The sequence below is a fragment of the Papaver somniferum genome, chromosome 7 (genome assembly GCF_003573695.1).
Source record: "Papaver somniferum cultivar HN1 chromosome 7, ASM357369v1, whole genome shotgun sequence".
NCBI lineage: Eukaryota > Viridiplantae > Streptophyta > Magnoliopsida > Ranunculales > Papaveraceae > Papaver > Papaver somniferum.
The window spans coordinates 145,079,507-145,102,074 of record NC_039364.1 but is presented as its reverse complement, the minus strand read 5'-3'; the positions used below and the strand labels follow the sequence as shown (position 1 = coordinate 145,102,074).

General features: G+C 37.1%; 1 pseudogene; it reads right to left on the bottom strand.

The window, feature by feature from the left end:
- Window positions 1-18,747: 18,747 nt before the first annotated feature.
- On the bottom strand, window positions 18,748-18,847 carry LOC113300718 (annotated as a pseudogene).
- Between the last annotated feature and the right edge of the window lie 3,721 nt (window positions 18,848-22,568).

Here is a 22,568-nt window from a genome sequence, read left to right as displayed (position 1 = left end):
ACCATGTCTATTCAAGAACTTATGTGCCTCTTTCATATTAGGGATTTTTGCTCGTTTCTTAAACTATCGAACGAACGGACATACGTGTTCTCACAAACAACAATTTTCATGAAACCTACATATTCATGCATACCTATGGGTTTTTTTTTTGTGAACAATTCATGAAAACATACAACAACAAAAAAAAAATCCACGTACCTTTGTCGGCGCGGGAGTTCGCCGGAAATCGTCCGCCGACGGTCGGTGATGGAAGCTCCGGCGTGCACAAAAAAAAGATTATCTTCTTGGAAGAGAGAGAGAAGAGATGCTCGGTCAATCACTAATTTTTTTAAGGGTTATTCCCTTTTATATTAATATTATTTCCAAAACCTAATAAAATAAGGATTCCCTTTTTTTGGGCTCGGGCCCATAAATCCTAAACTAACCAAAACTGAGCCTTCGAGCTTCCAAGTCAGCAGTGCCTCATCTCTCCGCGCTCACGAGATGACACTCTATCTTGCTAACAGGGTCCTTATCTGTGCATTTGCTCGTACATGACACCATTTGAGCAAATCGAGGATTCTGAGACTACCTTTGTACGACTGAGTTCAACCACCGATCTCGTCGACTTAAAATCACCATCTAATGCTTACTGCGGAACATGACTGTCCCTCACTAAGCAGGGGACTTAATGTTGATGATGGATTTTCAACAAAGGTCAAAACCGTAAAATCATGATACTGCATGTTTCTGATATGGCTTCAGGCATGTGACGATTCATATTTTACGAAGCCATGATGAATATGTTTCCTGAAAGGTCTCCACTAGCCGAGCGTTCGGTGCCATGCATTTCATCATGACCTATATGTAGAATAACATAATTGTGCGGTTCTCCGTAGATTGAGAGCAATAACGCCTTCAGGACGTCGGTGACACTCACTGTTCCCTGACTACATGAGAGAGACCCACCTCTACATAGAAGAACGATTGGGCGGTTCTCCGTTAGATTGAGAGCAATAACGCCTTCAGGACGTCGGTGACACTCACTGTTCCCTGACTATGTAGAGAGACTGTGTATAGATCTATGCGGTTGTCCGTAGATTAAGAACAATAACGTCTTCAGAACTTCGGCAACACTCGCTGTTTCCTGACTATGCACCTTCAGAACGGATATGACGCTTTAACTAGCTAATACCCCTTCTATAATAGATTAATTCTACCGTAACATTCACCACTGAATTCCTAGAAGATAATCTATTTTATCTCATTACTCCGATTTCATTATCGAGTCCACGACTGATCTCATGGAATGGTAATAGATAATCTCATTACTCCGATTTCATGATCAAATCCACGGTTGATCTCATGGAATGTAATATTTAATTACTCCGATTCTATGGTCGAATCCACGATCCCATAGAATGGTAATACTCAGCTTTATTATTCTGAATCCATGGTCGAATCCACGGCTGATCCTATGGATTGATAATAAAAACCTATTCACTTTTATTACTCAGTTTTATGAATCATTCTCCACCAAATTTCATAAATTAGTGATAAATACTCAACAATGAGGCATCTGGACCATCATTGAGTAAGCCCCAATAAAATGGTGCAAGTGTACTCGACGATGATGCACGACCGAGCACCCGAATGCACGAACGAGCATTCCAAAATATGGACAAACGAGGAATCCTACACAAAACAGGAGAGATAAAATAATAACGGTGAAATAATAAAAAGGCGCCCATGGGCCGGGCCCACCGGCCGGCCGGCCATGCCCTAGCCGTGGCCGGTCCCATGCCTCTTCCATTATTTTCTTTATTTTATAATTTTCATGAACTCGTGAAAACTCCTTCATTCTAGCAACTTTCCATGTTTGAGTAAAACTCACGGTTTTGCCATATTTTCATGGTTTCATGAAAATAATATTATAAAATAGGGAAAAGTGTCGTGGGACCGGGCAACTTGGCCGGCCGGCCATGCCCTAGCCGTGGCCGGTCCCACACCTTGCAATCCCTATTCTTTCATAATTATTATTTCCCTCATCTCATGAAACTCCTCCGTTTCAACAAAACTCATGGTTTCTTCATAGTTTCACGATTTCATGAAAATAATATTATAAAATAGGGAAAGGTGTCGTGGGACCGGGAAACTTGGCCGGACGGGCATGCCCTAGCCGTGTACGGTCCCACACCTTGCAATCCCTATTCCTTCATAAATATTATTTCCCTCATCTCGCGAAAACTCCTCCGTTTGAGCAAAATCATGATTTCTTCATATTTTCTCAAATATTGCTCAAACCATGAAAAAGCCAAAAACTCAAATGGTTACATGACCGACTAGGATACTCACGCCAAATATTAAAATATCATTACTTTAATATTTTCCAAATTTTGGTCAAACGGGCAAAGTTCTACTTGCTCATTCGAGCAAAATCAAGAATTTCAGTCAAAGATCGAACTCTTCTGAAAATTCAAAATATTGCTCGAACGCACATCAGAAAATATCAAAAACTCTCAAGACTGAGACACGGACATTGTGGCAATACGGGCATGCCTTCTTGACCGACCAAATCTTTCCCTAAGGCTTGCAAGGAGCCGGTCCCACACATATTCACAATTTTGACCTAATTTGCTCAATTGCTCATATTGGGTCCAAACTCTTTCCAACCAACTTGGAATTTTCTCAATCGACCATCAGCCGGTCCCACACCCCTAAGGGCCGGTTTCATGCTTTCTTTCCCGGTCCCTTATTTCTCCATAACATTAGGTTTTATTACCTAATGCTCAATCGAGCAACTATTTTAATAAATGATGAAACCGGCATTTAAACATCATTCTTTCACCAACTGGTCAACTCAGGACCCTGGTGCACGCTCACTCGAGCATTCGGGTACCACATGGTCGTCCATCATCCCATGTGGTTGGTCCCTCCTACACTCATGACCAATTTTCAGCAATTCATCAATTGACGAACAATTGATCAAAAATTAGGGTTTCGAACAAAACGCTCCACAAATCATCATTCTGAGCAAGTTCAAACACTAATAAATTTATGTTGATCCAGTAATCAGCATCTGGATTAATTATATAATATTTGGTAATATACCAATATTTTAATTAATATTTTATTTGGGTCACGTCACCAATAAATAATTCGTCGAATTGAGCAATACTTGCTCAGTTGATCAAATATTGATCCAACTGTCAATATTCAGTAATTTATTAGTAATTCATCGAATCGAGCAATACTTGCTAAGTTTCTCGAATAATCCGCTTATCAATATTCAGTAACTCGCCGAATTGGGCAACTCAAATATTGATCGTAACTCAATATTCAATAACTCATCAAATTTACAATATTTGCTCAGACGAGCAATATTAACATTCATGAATCACTGAACATTCGTCAATCATGCTCGATTCAACAAAACTAAGACTCATTGTCTAATCAGTCAACAACTGACTGACTAAATACACATCTTCCTTGCAGACTCCAAGATTCGTGAGACATCAATCATGTCACATATGGGGGGATATCACTTAGGGTTTTGGTCTGGCGGTCTATGGCACATGTGTTCATCCACGACGAGAAGTGTACGTAAGTCGTGCGAATGGTTGAAAGAGTTATCAAAGTAGTGGGTGCACGATCATTCGAGTCTCCACACAACACAAAACTGACTTTACCATGATCTCCCACTTTCCCACTCTTTCACTCAAGAAACCGTCACACTTACATGGATCAATGTGTTCACTATTCTGATAATGGAAAAACACACATAAATCCATGATATATTGAACATACAATCCATCATCTAACCAAGAATCATTGTGTGAGCAACACTCTCTCAATCATTCGAACTTATTCATCATTTGCAGAATCCCACAACACATACACAATCCTTGATCATCATTGATCCCACACAATTCTCAGATTCCCTCCTACAGATCAACCTATCACCCTCTTTGCGACCAAATTGACTTTGGAACGGCCATTGACTTGGTTTAGGCCGGAGTCCTACAGATTGATCTCTCGAATCTAAGCACTCCCTTTGCGGTGCATCTATGTTAGTTTGAGCAGTTTGCTTAGTTGAGGAGTCTCGACAACACGTCCGTCTCTTCACTTTCCTAAAAAACCAGCAAATCGTTTGTTCCTCATCTACACGACCAAAACTAAGTGGATTCGTTCTGACAGTATGATTGACTATATCCAAGGTTTTGAGGAACTAAGAACCAATCTCATTATAACGGTTCGAAATCAAGATTGGCTTAAAGATAAGATTGAGGGGAAAAAAGCTGATATTGCTGATGTGAAGATTCAAGTTGAAAAGCTTGAGAAACAAGAAGTGGTTGCTGACAAGTCTCTTGAGACATGCTTTAAAAGTTTGAACACTGAAGAAACCTCAGTGAACAACAAGAGCACCACTAGAGATTAAGTTATATGTTGTAATACTTAATCTAAAAAAATAGACATCAATTTTTGATTTCCTTCAATGATTGTATTAGGTCTATTATGAATAAAATTATTTGATTTATAATTTTCCTTGTGATAATTTTGATTTACATATCCTGTGCTTGGATGGTTTATTATTGCTATGGATGTTTATGGTATGTTTGATTTCGGTTTTATTACCTTGATATTCTATCTCACAATGTTGTGAACCCTTATGGTTTGGGTGACTTTTTGATTCGGCGGGATTAAGTTCTAGCCCATGTTGGTAGGCTTTATCAAAGGATCATGAGGGGTTCTTGTAGAAACAATATGTGAAAAAGTTACAATATGTTGAATCGGTTTTGCTTTAACATAAAAGCATATGTATTTCGACGGTTTTTAACTTTTGCTTGCAATTGTTAAAACCGGTTTTCAACCTTTCTCTGATAAAGGTTGGTTGTTGTTATTCTTTTTTTTTTTTTGCATAAGGATAACAACATAATGATATTTCGATATCAATTCTCCCTGGAAGAAGAGGCAAACATATTGAAGAAGTGGATGCGAAATTTGAGGTAACAATGTAGTTAGTTAATTTTTTTCCTATTTAAGAAAAGCCTGATTTTTATTTCATATATATTTTTCTTTTTCTTAACAAAATTTCGGTACAATTGATGTTTTATTCCATTATATGTGTATGGATGTGTGTGTGATTCAATTGCTTCCGGTTAAGAAAAACTATTTTTATCTTGCTTTATTGTGTGGTATCAATTGTTTAAGCTTACAAAATTTCGGTGCAATTGCGGTGTCTTAATGCTTATATTGATTCAATTGCTTCCGGTTGAGGTGAATAATTTTGCAAGTTCATTTATTTGGTTTGTATGCATTATTTATGGATTAACGAAAGAAAAGGTTTACGAGATGGATTGTTTAGTCCAATTCAATTCCGGATAAGAGAAGCTAAGTTTATCTTAGTTAAACTTATCAAAGTGGAGGTTTCAGTTATTCAAGTCTAATCGAATGCCTTAACAAGAAATGCTAGTTAACTAACCTAGTACTTGTTTTTTTTGAAACTTAAAGGTCTAAGTTATATGGATAATTAGAACCTGATGAGAGAAATAAAGTTATCTTTATTTTGGTCTTATCGAATGAAGCGATTGTATTTGTACAATCGGTTTAGCAAAGGGACTAAGTTGCTTAGTTGTTTTTGGTTTGCTAAACTAAATTGGGAAAATTGCTTCGGGAAACTGTTTCCTTGATAACATATCAAAACAAATAACTTTGTAGTTTCGGTTTTGATATTGGTTTTCAAAAATGGTGTGTGGAAACCTCGTGCTTAACTCTATAGGTTTGCAAGTCTATTTTGAGATTTGTAAGATTCTTTTCGTGTTGTCCTTTATTTTTTCGTTTCTTTGTCATTTTGTGACAAAAAGGGGGAGAAATATATGGAGTAAACAAGTGATACTAGTATTGATTTTATATTGATTAGTATCACTAAGGAAGTGCTTAAACGTTTATCTAACAAGAGAGTGAAAGCATAGACTAAGGGGGAGTAACATATCATATTAATTGGCATAACAAAGACGTGCAGATTGATGAAATCTACCTATCTCGCCTTTAAGAGGAGTATTAGCTTTGTTATTATAATGTCAACAACGGGCATTTAAGGATTGAATGAATGCAGGTTATTGTGCTATTGAATACGGGAATCAAGTGTATGTGTAATGAATTCTTGAAATTTGTTTATCCATATGATTGTAAGAGTTTTGTCACTAAAATTGACAAAGGGGGAGATTGTTAGAGCATAGATCGGTTGAACCCACAAAGCGTTGGAATGTCAAGTTTGGTTGTCATATTTTAGTGGATTAAAACTCATTTTAAGAGTCGCTTGATTATGTACTAGAGTCAACTTCGTATAGGTTAGCTTGAAAGTATTTGGATATGAGACAGTACAAGTATTACGAAGACTTTAAGAAGTGAAGAAGTAAGAATCTACAACGACAACATCATCCTTCCACTTGAGGTTAGTGATATTTGACTTGAATTGTTTCTTTCGCTAACGTATCTTTGAAGTCGTGCATACTGAAAACGAAATTGTGAAGCATGAACACTCTAGATAGACATAGTATTAAGGAATACAATACGAGGTTTATTGCTTAACCATTAAACTTTGTAGATAAGACATCGACATAATCGTTTAAAGGCTATCGTGATTATGTATGGGTATGAGGTGAGTATTTCATCCTAGGAAACAATGTTTTACATGTGTTTTAAGGAAGTAAGTTCATAAACTTGTTTATGAATCGAAAAGGAAATCGCCAGGCGTTATTGGGATTGTTATTCATTGCATATCTTGTGAACATCCAATATGTGTGATTTAGTATAACCGCTCATGACTTGTTTGTGTTCTTGGTAAAACTATTCACAAAGGCCTGACTTATGTATTGGCATGACTTTTATTAGTGAAACCGATCTTAAGTAATCACCTGAGATGGTATGATCGATTTTTTGATTTGTTGAACCGAATCTGGGTAAAGGGGAACCGATCCTATGAAGAGGTGCAACACATCACAAAGGTGAATCGATCTTTGTATGAGGTGCATCAAGTTTGTAGCAGAAAGGGGAACCGATCTTATGGAAATGTGCAACACATATAAGTTAGATACCATATATATGTGGGGAACCGGTCCTAGTACCTAGTCAACCGAATTTTGGAAAGCTACACATGGAGGTAGAACCGATACTTGTTTTGGTAGAACCGTTAAACCCATGATTTGTGATTGAGTGTTTCTTAATCAATCGCATAGTTCTTGAAAATCAGATGAACCAATTCTAAACTTGTTTGGAAGTGTGGAAAATCGGTTTCAAGGTTGTAAGTATTAAAGAGGACTTACAAAGTAAAGATGTCGACATACTTTGAACACGTACAATAATGTTTATCTTTTATTGTTCAAAGTTATTCATTAATAGCTACAGGAAGAAAATCCCAGGATTGAAATATAAATAAGTTAAGAATCTTTTAATTAAGGTTGTTAATTTTATTTTAGGAAAATGAGAATTAGTAACGTGCATTTACTGGTTGAGATTTTCCAAAGAAATTTTCTATCATTATTTTGAACAGAGGATTTCCAGGAATTATGGAAACCAAATTTGGAATATATTGAATATCCTTGAGAATATTTTCGGTTTTGGAAATTCCTTGGTGGCTAAACTTCCTTGTCTATAAATACTTGAAGTTTGCATTTCTAGCAAACTAATCCTTCGTGACAGCAAACTTCCTCGGCTGTGTTGTTACTGGTGAAGCCGCCTATTCGGAAAGGAGAGTAACCTAATTAGGCGAAATCTCTTACGGCCGCTCAGTTTAAAGTACCGTTGGTGGGAAACTAGATAATTTATCTCGTGTTTTCGATTGATTTGATTGACTAACGGTGGTTGAACTTTGATTGCACCTAGTTTGTTTATGCTTGAGAATCTTCTCTTCTGATATAAGATTCACTCAAACTAGATCGAAGTTTCGACATGGATCTTTAGACTGTTCTTAGTGCTAAAAACGATCTTGTGATAATCCGTTGTTAACAGACTCCGTTTTGTGCGTGATTGATCACAAGTGATTCAAGTTATTGTGTGCAAGTGTTTATTGAAGATCTGAGAAGATTTTAATACAAAGAAGACACTGAAGATTTCTGATTTGGGGTTCATAATCTTTGATGTGCACAATACTTTTTTCGGTATAAGTGGATCCAACTATAATCGGTTAATCCTTGTGGTAGATTGGATTGATTAGTTGTGTAGATCAACATCAATACAATTATTTGTGATTAAGAATATTGATTGCAAAATATTAACAATTACCTTTGGTGATTGAACATAAAATAGATCTAAGAACCTGACGAAGGAGTTTATGTTAAGATAAACAGAAGAGCCTTTGTCCGACTCACATCACTTGGTTGAATAGAGTTGATACCAAACATATTTGTTGTTTCTTTGGAATACGAACCAAAGGAATTGTTCCAAGTACGTGACTTATTCATAAGTTGGAGGCGTGGGAATACAGACGGAACTAGGTGAACTATAGGTTTAGTTGCTTGGTCTCAACTATACGAAGTTGGTTTAATTTTGTGTAGCGGCTTAATCCTAAGAGTATTCAATTATGGACAAGGTCCCGGGTTTTTTTTGCATTTGCGGTTTCCTCGTTAACGAAATATTGTTGTGTCATTTACTTTATATTTTCGCATTATAATTGTTTTATTATAATTAAAATAAATTACACAAATGTTAATTCATATTTACTTGATAAGAAATCCTATTGTGTTTGGTTAAGTCCGAACCTTTTTATCAAGTAAACATATTTCGTTTTTGTATTGTCTCGATCTCGTATCCATATACAATCACAGGAAGTGTGAACTGATTAGTTGCATTGTCTCGACTCAGCCCATAGACAATCACTTTCGGCGAAAGGACTTATAGGTAGGAAAAGTTTTAGCTTGAGGTATATTTGGGTACCCTCGCCTTTTCATCGGTGCAGCAAAAACATTTTACTCTGACTTCTGCTTCAGGTATCAAGTTAGCTTTGTATACAATCCACACTCTTCTTATTTAAGGCTCACCTAGTGGCCCAAATAATGATCACAATAACGTCAAACTGGTGGCGGTATTTTTCATGGATCCTAACTTAGGATACATGTTTATCTTTTTTATTTTCAATAGCAAAAGGAATTTTTTATTTAAAATTGACAAGTTCTACAAAAGTTTTTATCTAATGAGAGACTTCAATACACAAGGTGAATCATTTTCCCAATATATTGAATTATTGTTAAGCCTAGCTTTCTTTGTTAAACAATGAGCTACTATATTTATGTCTCTTGGAACATGGACATATATCCATCTGCTAAAATTTTATAGCAGCTTGTTACAATCCAAAATTTGATCCAAATGCAATTTTTGGATTTTTCCTATTTAGCCTAGATTGCCTCCCAAGCTATTATAGCCTCTACCTGATCTTCATCGTCATTTATTCCTAGGACAATTCCTGCCTCGCAAAAATCACTTGCATCATCAATCATAAGTAGACCAATACCCATAATATTATTAACTTCAAAAAAAGCTGCACAACAGTTAATTTTTGTGAAATCATGTTATGGAGAAACCCACAAGATGAAGATAAGTTGGTTTTTGATGATGTGGTCTCTGCTTTACAAGCTAAGGAGTTAAGGAAACAAGAGTTCAGCGATGAAGCAAAAGTCGAGGGCTTGTTTGTTGATAGGGGAAAGAATGGTAATAAGAAGTCAAAGTCGAAAAATCGTTTCAAAAAGAGCGATATTGGGTGTTATTAGGGTTGATTGTCTCAAGCTTAAGGAAAGAGATAAGAAACGTGAGAAATCAGATTCGAAGAATATTGTTACTTCGGTTGCTGAAGGAAGTGAAATTTTAGAAGACCTAATGTGTGGTTTTGATGAGGAAGTGTTAATCGTTACATCATAGAGTTATCTCAATGATGGTTAGTTGGATGCTTGATTCTGGTGCTTCGTATCATATGTGTCCTTCAAAAGATTGTTTCACTACTTACAGAGAGGTGAATGGTGGTACTTTTATGATGCGTAATTCCAATGCCTGCAAAACAGTTGGTGTTGGTGTCGTACAGGTTCGTTCGAATGGTGTTATCACAACACTTCCTGAGGTTAGACATGTTCAGATTTGAGAAAGAGTTTGATTTTGTTAGGAGTAGTTGAATCTCTTGGATACAAGTATATTGCTGAATATGGACTCTTTAAGGTATACTAAGATGGTAGTTTGAAGATGACCGGTGAAAGACATGGTAATTTATATTTCTTACAGGGAGATATAGTTTATGGTGGGGCTATGGTTTCTCAATCAATTGATGAGAAACAGGTGGAGCCAACACGTTTATGGCATATGCGTCTTGGGAATATGAGTGAGAAAGGTATGTCGGTGTTGAGTAGTAAAGGCTTGCTTGGTGGTGAGAAAAGTTGCAAGCTTGATTTCTGTGAGCATAGTATCTTCGGGAAGCAATGTATGAGCAGTTTTGGTACCGTTGTACACCACACGCAGGGTATGTTAGATTAAATCTATTCGGATGCTTGGGGTCCCTCTTGTACAGTTTTTAAGGGAGGTTCTAGCAAGGTAGTCAATATCGGTTGTATAGGCCGATATTAAAGGTTTTTATAGGATATAGGAAAGAATCTGTACGATATAGAAAATATCGGCGATACGAAGGGAAAACGATAAAAACACGTGTATCGTCCTGTACGGACCGATATATCGGTTTCATTTGTACACTGATAATATAGTTTTCACTTGTATACTAAGATATCACTAATTTATTTTGTCTTTTGATTATTATTTCTTGAACTTTTAATTCAAGAAAGTAACTCCACTAATTTCGGTAACTTCATATATGATTATGATGGATGTAATTACTGTAAATGTGATGTTGATGGGCTAACAAACATTCAATGCTTGGTTTCGTTTTTGATGGTATACATCTCTAATCAACCACCTATTATTTTGTAAGGTTGAAATATGTTTACTACAATTATTATTTTCTATTATGGTTATATAAATATATTTTTTTGTTTGATAAATAATAAATATTAAAAAAATCCAAATGATGTATCGCCTGTAAAAACAAATATTATCATTTGTATAGGTATATAGGACCCGACCGATACGATATCGATACACGGTATTAACTACCTTGGGTGCTAGGTAGTTTGTGACCTTTATCGATGACTTTTCGAGGAGAGTTTGTATTTACATCATGAAGCATAAGAATGAAGTCGCCGAGGTGTTTAAGAAGTGGAACACCATGGTGTAGAAACAAATTGGTCGTGTGGTTAATAAGATACATTCCGATAATGGTGGCGAATACATCGAGACCCATTGAAGGTGTTTTCTGAGGAACAAGGTATCGTTAGGCACTTCACAGTCAAGGTTACACCACAAAAAAATGAAGTAGAAGAGATAATGAATCAAACATTACTTGAGAGAGCACAGTGCATGTTGTCAAACGCAAGTTTAGAAAGATTTGGTGGGCTGAAACAATTAATATGACATGTTATTTAGTGAATCGATCACCATCAACATCTATTAAGTGTAAGTCACCTATGGAGGTATGTACTGGTGTTTGGTTGTCCAGCCTATTTTCATGTTAAAGAAGATAAGTTGGGTGTTAGGGATAAGAAAATAATTTTCTTAGGTTATCTATTAGGTGTGAAAGGATATCGTCTATGGTGTCCAGAATTGAATAAGTTCATAATTAGTCGTGATATGACCTTTAATGAGAAAGCGATGCTTGATTCAAATAAGTTCGCAGGTTGGGACTCTCAAATTCAAAGTGAGAGTAATAGCGGTATTGAAGATGATTCGATGCAGGTGGAGCAAAGAGATCCTGGTTTATTTACTATAGAAGAAGAAAGAGAAACTCTTGTAGAGGATTAAGTTGAGTTTGAGGTTCCTAGTAAGGAATATACATAATAACAAGTTGAGAATATTTCATCCTTGACGTCACAATATGAGAGACGTGCACCAGTCCATTATGGTTTTGATGAGTATGCGTCTTATGCATTATCTGTTTTTGAGGATGAGACATTTACCTTTGAGGAGGCAATGAGTAATACTTATGCCATTGAGTGGAAAACATCCATGGATGAGGATATGAAGTCTCTTCACAAGAACCAGACTTGGGAACTTGTTAGGTTTCCTAAGGGTCAAAAGCATATTGGGTGCAAGTGGGTCTATACGGTAAATGATGGAATTCCAGATTCCAAGGGTATCGTTAGTGGTTTACGATACAAAGCAAGGTTAGTGGCTAAGGGATATGCACAAAGGGAAGGTGTGGATTATAATGAAGTTTTCTCTCTGATTGTTAAACACACTTCTATTCGAGTCCTTTTAGCATTTGTAGCACAGTTTGACTTAGACCTCGAGCAAATAGATGTCAAGACAGCTTTCTTACACGGAGATTTGGAGGAAGACATATATATGTCACAATCCATTGGTTACGAAGTTGATGGTAAGGAAGATTATGTGTGTCGACTTGAGAAATCATTATATGGTTTGAAGCAATCACTAAGACAATGGTAGAAGAGGTTTGATACGTTAATGTTGCAGCAAAAGTATACTCATAGTGAATACGATTAGTGTGTGTACTTTAAGAAGTTTCTAGATGGAAGTTTTGTTTATCCTTTACTCTATGTGGGTGACATGATCGTATATGCCAAGAGAAAGTCAGGAATTAATGTATTGAAGAAACAATTGAGTTTAGAGTTTGAGATGGAGAATTTGGGTCCGACCAAGAAGATTTTGGGTATGGAGATTAATCGAGATAGGTCAAAGTGGAAGTTATGTATTACTCAGAAATCCTATCTTGACAAGGTTCTTCATCGATTTGGAATGCATAACTCTAAAGCTATTAATGTTTCAATATCGCCTACAGTTAAGTTATCAAAACAGTTGTGTCCCACTACAACTGTGAAAAATGAGTTTATGTCAAAATTTCCCTATGCTAATGTGGTAGGTTCTTTGATGTATGTTATGGTTTGTACTCGCCCGGGTATTGCATAAGTAGTTGGTTTAGTTAGTCGGTATATGGCTAACCATGGGAGAGCACATTGGTATGAAGTGAAGGGACTTCTGAGATATCTTAACGGGACCTTGGATGTTGGTTTAGTGTCTGAAAAGAAAAAGACTTTGAAGTTATGTGGATTTTTTGATTCATATTATGCGGGTGATAGACAGGGCCGGCCTTGAGCCAAAGTAATCGAAGCACAACTTTGGGCATCAACAAAAAAGGGGAAGCAAAACAATATTTCACAATAGGGACTTTCTCAGAAAATACATTTTCTTATGGAGATTTTAGTAATATGCAGTTTGTAAAGGGGCAGCATACCTAAAATATGTAAAGATACACTAACTTAACGCAACTCCATGTTGTAATTCCTCTAATGCACATAATCAAAGTTAATAATTACATCCATACGAAACAAGGAAGTATGTTGTATTTATGACTATAGTTCTAAAATACATGGAGATTAGGGATAAACACGAACAACCGCCAGTCATGAGTCAACGTTGGATGACTAGGTCAAATAGTCATGGGTTTAATAGGTCAAATAGTCAAAAGCAGGGCAACGTTTGGAAATTTACTTTGGGCATCGTCTGACTCCAGGCCGGCCCTGGTGATAGAGATAAGTGTCATTCTACTTCGGGGTATTGCTTTACATTGAGTGGAGGACCTATAAGTTGGAGGTCTATGTTACAATAAATTATAGCTTTGTATACTATGGAGGCAGAGTACATTACTATGACAGAGGATGTTAAGGAAGCATTGCGGCTTCGTGGTTTAGTTGAAGACTTAGGGATTAACAACGGAATGTTGTTGTGAACTGTGATAGTCAAAGTGCTATTCATTTAGCTAAGAAACAAGTTTTTCATGCATGCACCAAGCATACTGATGTTCGTTATCATATAAGGTACGAGAAGTGGTTGATAACGGATTAATACAACTATTGAAGGTTGACACTGAAAGATATATAATCCAGCAGATATGCTGACGAAAGTCGTTCCGGAGGTCATGTTTTAGAAGTGTCTCAGCTTGATCAATGTTGCTCGTTATTGAGGCCCTAGCGCATTTGAGGCTACTGTTAACTTGTTTTGAAGATCAAATCAGTTTGTCCGAAACATCGCCAATATGCAGAACTGTTAGAAGTTGTCAATGTTTTAGGAAGGTTCTTAAATTTTCTAGAATCGTTTAGGTGTTTCCTTATTTTGGTATAGCTAGAGGTTTTCTGATTTAATTAAACTCAAGGTTTCCTTTCTTAGCTATATTTAGGTTTCTTAGTATAACTCATATACTTGGAAGACAAGTGTGTAACCTATATAAACAGGCGTACAACTCTTAGGGAAATATACACAATAGAATTTTCAGAAGAGTTCTCATAACTAGAGAATTTTAGGGTTTAGAACGTTTTGTTCATAGAGATTGTTTGGGGTTTGTGAATAAAATTCTGTTGGTCATAGTTTGTTGCCTGATTCATTAATTTTTAAGGTTTAATTCTCTGTAATTTGTTTTATAATAAGAGTTGATCGTAGCTGTTTGTGGGCGCACGCATATTTCCAAACCACGTTAAATCTTGTGTCTTTTTTTCTCTTTCGTGCATCTTATTTTTGTTTTCTTTAGTTCTACGTGATCCAAATAACCAATGTCTTGTGAAGAGATTAACTCTAAGGTCTTAATCCTAACAGAATGAACCAGTGATGTGGAACGTGGTAGTTATTGAGTGAGTCCACCACCATGACATGTAAAAGTAATCATGAGGAGTGTAGGAGAGAACACATAGTCATCTCAGCAACTAAACATGTGTTGTTGGTCATATATATAAGACCTATATGTAAAGAAATATTTCGGCAAATCACACACAAGCTAGATTACAGGTGGGTCATGAGTGGCAAGTCAAGTTTAATGAAAATATGGGTTGCCATGAGAAGTACTTAAAGACCCCACATGGAACTCTTACGTTATTAATTTATTAAGCATATTCGATCATAAAAAGTATCGTTTGTAAGTAAACAACTCAGAGTGATCGATACACGTAGAGTACCGTTTACAAGCAAGCAACTCAAAAGGTATTCAATACAAGTAAAGCATCGTTTATACCTTCTCGTGCAAATCGTACAGCCAGGGTCGCGGACCCATTGAATAAGGGTCACCACACTTTTGAAAGTGTGATTTAGTTGTGGCTGAGGTTTAGTAATGCCACTTTGCAGCGCTTATAAGCTTTGTTGTCAGTTCAAATAGTTTGTAACACAAAACCGCAACGTTTAAGTGTTGAAAAAAAGTTACTTTGAACTTCGTAACACTTTTGCAACGTTAATTGCTAACATAATTTTAAACGTTTGGCACGCGACTCACATGGTCAGTCGCTTCTGTAGTTTACACGTTTAGGAAAGCTTGACCAGCCATCTATGGCCGGTCACTAGAAGAGGCACAACCAAGCTTTGAACGACCTGATTGGTCGATTGGGGAGAGGGATGACAGGTAGCCACCGTGAGACCTGATTGGTCGATCATGGTAGGAGCTAAACTAGTTAGATTGGCCAGCCAAGTTGAGTGGTCAAGATCATTCCGCGAATGACCTGGGAACTCATGATATCACCTAAACAGATTTTTAGGCAGCTCAGCTGGCGTACTGATAGACACATTTTTGTGTCTGATTTGTCTTGATTCTATATATTGTTAGGGCTCATTTTTGTACTTATTATGGTGTTTTATTTATTTGTAGGTATTTTTGGCCAATAAACATTTTTGGAAAAATCGGCTCGAAAGGTTGTCTATAGAACCCGGACGAATGGATTTTGGCACCCACGTTTTGGATAAGGGCTACCTTACGACACCCACGGGCACCTTCAAAAGGAACCCCTACTCTGGATAGGGGGAACCATCTTCATTATTTAAATTCTGGTTTTTGGCGGGAAAACAAACCAACATGCATGCAGATTAGGGTTCGCATTCTTGGGAAGATTTAAGGAGATTCAATCTAGGATTTTTGTTGGGCTGGACTTCCTAGAGAATAACAGGGTCGGTATATGTGATTAGATCGAATGAATTGGGTTAGATCGGCCAGGAGAAGGAAACGGAGGTGTTGTGGTCACGGGTTGCTGTTGGAGTATTTTTCGACATTTCGGGGAGATTAAAGGCTAGAAAAGCTTCCCCAACATTCGTAGTTATCTAATAAAGAGTTTGGAAGTATTGGGAGAGGTCAAATATGCGTGAAGAGAGTTTGGCAGAAAGAAAACTCTGAAACTTGTTGTGGAGATAAACCAAGATTTTGGGGGAGATTTAATCGAGCTGTGGCCTATAAAAGGAGGGGGGATAAGTCATATAAGAGGTACGCAACCTTAGGAGAAGTTTAGAGGAGAACAGAGAGCCGAAATCACGAGTTGAAAATTGTTTTCTGCTGTTGCTGCACAAAGAAAACGAAGAACATTGACGCACAAGTAACTGTCGCAGCAAACTATCGTTGTTTCACAGCAATACCTATGTGTCATTCATCACAGCGGTTGCATTAGGTCTTTAGCTACTATTTCTCCCTGTAACAGTGATTCTGCAACACCAACAAACTGTTGCGAATCGTCTGTATTATCACTTTTCATCTTTTTAATCATCTTTTGAGCCATAAATAATTAATTTGAGATCATGATTAATATGAGGAGCTAAACCCCATTGCTGAGGCGATAGAGGAAGTTATTTTTCTAACAAAAAGCGGTACAATCTATTTTATTTAATTTATTGAAATTATTATTATGATTATTTTCCTTGAACTATTATTGAATATGATTTTTATTTGAGTGATTGTGATCTATTTTGATGGAGTATGCTTAGTTTATAGACTCTTGATGCTTCATACTTGGTATTTACAATTATTACTTTTGAAAATCTATAAGTTGCAATATTTTAGAATCAAATTAAACGAGAAAATTGCATGAATATAAATATTTGGACCAAATCATTTTGAACTTGGAAAATAGTGGAATCTTAGCCTCAGTGTTCTTTTAATATTGATACCAACTTTGTCAGTGTTTGTTATAATTATTAGTGAGTTTTCTATTTAGTTTTGAATTTAAGTCTAAAGTTATCCTTCACAAGTTCTAGAATCGAATCACTTTTTACCACTATTTACAAATCACATCAATGTTTGGCGCCGCCGACGTGGACTTGTTTTTAGGGTTTTAGATTTATTTATTTTTTTATGTTTTTTGTTATTATTTTTGTTCTTTTATATGTTTTTGGGTATTTATCTTGTGTCTACAGGTTCTGGATCATAAAGAAAATTGAGCCATAGAGTTTGGTGATTTCATAAAGACTTGGAGCTAAAGATTAAAGCAAAAAGAGCAGAAAAGAAGACAATTTTATTTTAGACAATTTTAGTTTAGGGTTTGTTTATTTTCTTTTAGAAAAAAAAAATTGTATTAGGGTTTATTATTTTTGTAATTGTTCTTTTCTTTTTGGACTTTTGTACTTTTGGACTTTGGGACATTATTTTTTATTACCCTACGGAAGGGTACTTTAAATATAAACTGTTTGCAGAGAAGGACGACAATTACGATATTGTCTCTGCACCTTGGGTTCGTACACTTCACATCGGAGTCAGTGGCCCGAGTCGACTATAACCGATTCATCCTCCGTCTGGAACGGGAAGTAAGATTCTAAACACTCGCGAATCCCCTGTCAGCGAGTTACTGGACTCCTTCGTATGCATATATGTTGAGGACTGAATACGGATATTTATTTTTCTAGTAAAGGGCAAGGCCTGGAAATACAAGATAAGGGTTCGAATTTCATCATCGTTCTCTTCTTGCCCGCTTTAGGAACACGTGACCTACGCGAACCTAAGCCTAAAATTTTGACTAGAACGAGACCGATAGGGTAACGATCTTAACAGGAAAGTCATTCGAAAAATATTGGTCTCTTTTAAGCATACTTCGAAGTTCTTGACGGTTTCTGTACGTTGAATGTGTGACTGCGCCGCCATCTAATACCGGTGAGGCCTTGGATATCAAAGCTCCACCGAGCTTCCCTCGCCTCTATTCAACTTACTTTAACTCGGATTGATTCTAGAGGAGTTTGCTTAAATTGTAACGAATTCCCTTTCAAAAGATTAGAAGCTTGTCTAGAAACAATCTAAGTAGAGCCATCATGCTTTTTATTTGCTAGAAATCAATAGGTTTGATTTGGTTGAGTCGGTCTTGATCTGTGTTTGCTTACCCTTCCAATTTATAAAATTCTATTGTATGCCTAAACGTAAAAGAGACGCACTAGGTAGATTTGTTAAAGAGAAACCTAGTAGTTTGAAGCGTCTCAATTACCTTAATCTAGAGAGTCCGACTTTTGAAGAGTCTGTTTTTGAACGTCCTTTGACCGAGGAGAGAATCCATGTTGCTTCAATAGCGCCAGAAATGGCAACTGTGAAAGCTTTGTTGAATCCAACTAGGACTACTCGTCCCTCATGTATCAGGTTAGCTGAGACGGAAGCAACTTATGAACTTAAACCTGGGACCTTACAGCGGCTCCCAATCTTTTTAGGGAAAGAAAATGAAAACCCTTATTTCCATGTTAGGGACTTTGAGGAAATTTGTAGTACCCTCAGGATTAGAAACCTAGATGATGATGCTTTGAAACTTAGGTTATTCCCCTTTTCCTTGAAAGATAAAGCTAAATCGTGGATATATAGTTTGGCTTCCGGGTCAATCGAAACGTATGAACAACTTACATCTGCCTTTTTGAACAAGTTTTTCCCTAGGCACAAAACATCGTCTATTAGGACGCAAATCTGCAAGTTTGCTCAACAGGAGGGAGAAACTTTGTATAGGTATTTGGAAAGGTTCAATGATTTATTAGCCCAATGTCCTCATCATGGTTTAGCGAAGGTTAGGTTAGTTCAGATCCTTTATGAGGGTTTAGATTATCCCACTACAACCACAGTAGAATCTATGTGTACTGGTGGATTTGAGAACCAAACAGTTGATGACGTGATGACATATTTGCATGAAGTCGCCGAAAAGACCCAACAATGGGAAAGTAGTAGGGGACCCCAGAAAACAATTCTTCTCGGCAGAGGAAACGTTAATAGGGTAGAAGGAGGCTATGAATCAGATGCCAAAATTGCTGCTATAGCGAAAAGGTTAGAAGCTTTAGAAGTGGGTAACATTAGTGGTAGATTGGAACCTTTTTGGGAAGGCCAGAATAATGAAGAGCAAGCCAATGCTCTATATAATAACACTAGGTTTGATAATCATCACAAGTTTGACCCATATTCAGAAACCTATAATCCTGGTTGGAGAAACCATCCGAACTTTTTATGGTCTAAGGGCCAGAGTCAGGATCAGTCTAATAATTCTAATGCTCCCCCAGGTTTTGGCTACACTAGGAATACATCAGGCCCAGAAAATAAAATGACTAGCTTAGAGGAATCTATTAAGATGTTAGCAAAAACTTAGGAAATGCTAGCACAGAGCCATGTTAGTTTTCAACAGGAAACCAAGCAGAATTTTCAAACTAATGCTCAGAGCCTTGCTAAGTTAGAACTTCAAGTCGGCCAAATAGATAAGACCTTAAGTGAGAGAGATAATGGTAGGTTCCCTAGTCAGACTAATCCCAATCCTAAAGGAGTTCATGAAGTAAGTACAAAACCATCGAATCAATTGAATGCTATTAGAACCCTTAGGAGTGGTAGAATAGTAGACAATCAGGTAACCATGCCCGATAGTGAACATACTGTAGTTCACCCCTCAGGACCACTAGCTAAGGAAACTGATAAAATTTCTGATGATGCCAACTCAGTTCCTGAGAGGTCTGATTCTGTGCCTAGATCCTCATTTCCTCAGCTATTAGTACCAACAAAGAAAGAATCGAACTTTAATGACATATTGGAGGTTTTTAAGCAAGTTACCATAAACCTTCCTTTATTAGATGCAATTAAGAAAATTCCTGCTTATGCCAAGTTCCTTAAGGATATGCGTACCCGAAAGCGAAAACTTAGCGTCCATAAGAAAGCCTTTTTGGCTAGTCACGTAAGTTCAATTACTCAAAACACTACAACTCCAAAGTACAAAGACCCAGGTTCCCCTACCATTGCTTGTACAATAGGTAAACACCGGATAGAAAAAGCTTTACTTGACTTAGGAGCCAGTGTGAACCTACTTCCGTACCATGTGTACTTACATCTAGGACTTGGTGAAATGAAACCTACTCAGATAACACTGCAGTTAGCTGATAGGTCTGTTAAAATTCCTCGAGGTGTTATTGAGGATGTCCTTATTGAGGTCGACAAGTTTATTTATCCAGTGGATTTCGTGGTCCTAGATACTCAACCTGTCCCTGACCCAGAGAACCAGATACCTGTGATTTTAGGTCGCCCGTTTTTAGCTACGTCGAATGCGATCATTAACTGTCGAAATGGTGTGATGAATTTATCTTTTGGTAATATGACTATAGAGATGAACATTTTTAATGTCAGTAGGCTACCTTATGAGCTAGATGACACATGTGTTGAAGAGGTGAACATGATAGAAGCCTTAGTTCAGAAGTCATTACCAAACATTTTATTTGAAGACCCATTAGAAAGTTGTCTATCCCATTTTGGTTTAGATTTTGATGACGATAGCACTATTGAACAAGTGAATGCTCTATTAGATTCTACCCCTGTGTTATACACTGATAGATGGAAATCTAGGTTCGAACCGTTACCAGTTTCTGAGACTACCCTAATTCCTTCTTTAGAAGAGCCCCCAAAGTTGGACCTTAAACCACTACCCGATACTCTAAAGTATGTGTTTTTAGGCCCATCTGATACTTTACCTGTGATTGTATCTTCCAATTTGGATAGTGATCGGGAAAGTAGGCTAGTAAAAGTACTTCAAGACAATAAGGAAGCTTTAGGGTGGACTATAGCAGACATTAAGGGTATAAGTCCTACTGTGTGTATGCATCATATTCATTTAGAGGAAGACTCCAAACCTTCTAGGGAGATGCAACGTCGACTGAACCCTAACATGAAAGAGGTAGTTCGAAAAGAGGTGCTTAAGTTGTTAGATGCGGGTATTATTTACCTAATTTCAGACAGTAAGTGGGTCAGCCCTGTTTAGGTTGTCCCCAAGAAATCAGGTATCACTGTAGTCCAGAATGATAATAATGAATTAATCCCAACCCGAGTGACCACGGGATGGCGTGTGTGTATTCACTATAGGAAATTGAACAAGGTCACAAGGAAGGATCACTTTCCTCTTCCTTTTATCGACCAAATGCTAGAGCGATTAGCTGGACATAGTCACTATTGCTTCTTAGATGGCTACTCCGGTTATAATCAGATCGTTATTTCCCCAGAAGACCAAGAGAAAACCACTTTTACCTGTCCCTTTGGTACCTTTGTGTATAGACGCATGCCTTTCGGGTTATGTAATGCCCTTGCGACTTTTCAGCATTGTATGATGAGCATATTTTCTGATATGGTAGAACGGTTTTTAGAGGTCTTTATGGATGATTTTTAAGTATTTGGTTCATCTTTTGATGAGTTCTTGCATCATTTGACATTAGTGTTGACTAGGTGTAAGGAAAAGAATTTAGTGCTTAATTGGGAAAAATGCCATTACATGGTTGAATCAGAAATTGTCTTAGGGCACATCGTTTCTTCAAAGGGTATAGAGGTAGACAAATCCAAAATTGACCTTATTAAGACTCTACAGTTCCCAAAAACCGTAAAAGATATTAGGTCATTCTTAGGGTATGCAGGTTTTTACCGTCGATTCATTATGGATTTTAGCTTGATTTCTAGACCTCTTTGCAATTTGCTTGCAAAAGATGTTAAGTTTGTCTTTGATGATGCTTGCTTAAAGGCCTTTGATAAGCTTAAGACTTTACTCACTACTGCCCCGATAGTCCAGGCACCTAACTGGAACCTACCCTTTGAAATTATGTGTGATGCTTAAGATTATGCTATAGGCGTTGTGCTAGGTCAGCGAGAAAAAAAATTACTCCATGTGATTTACTATGCTAGCAAAACTCTGAATGATGCCCAAATGAACTATACAACTACCGAGAAGGAATTGCTAGCCATCGTGTTTGCCTTGGATAAGTTTAGATCCTATTTATTAGGTTTTAAGATCGTAATCTATACTGATCATGCTGCTTTGAAATACCTTTTGTCTAAGAAGGATACCAAACCTAGATTGATTAGATGGATCCTTTTGTTACAAGAATTTTTTCCAGACATTAGAGACAAAAAGGGTGCAGAGAATGTGGTAGCAGACCACTTGTCTAGGCTAGTTGTTAGTTCCCATAATAATTCCCTTCCTATAAGGGATAGTTTTCCTGATGAGCAATCGTTCTCTGTTTCCCAATCACCTTGGTATGCAAATATAGCGAATTATCTTGTTACTGGTAGAATGCCTCAACATTGGTGTTTTATGTCTGATTTGTCTTGATTCTATATATTGTTAGGGATCATTTTTGTACTTATTATGGTGTTTTATTTATTTGTAGGTATTTTTGGCTAATAAACATTTTTGGAAAAATCGGCTCGAAAAGTTGTTTATAGATCCCGGACGAATGGATTTTGGCACCCACGTTTTGGATAAGGGCCACCC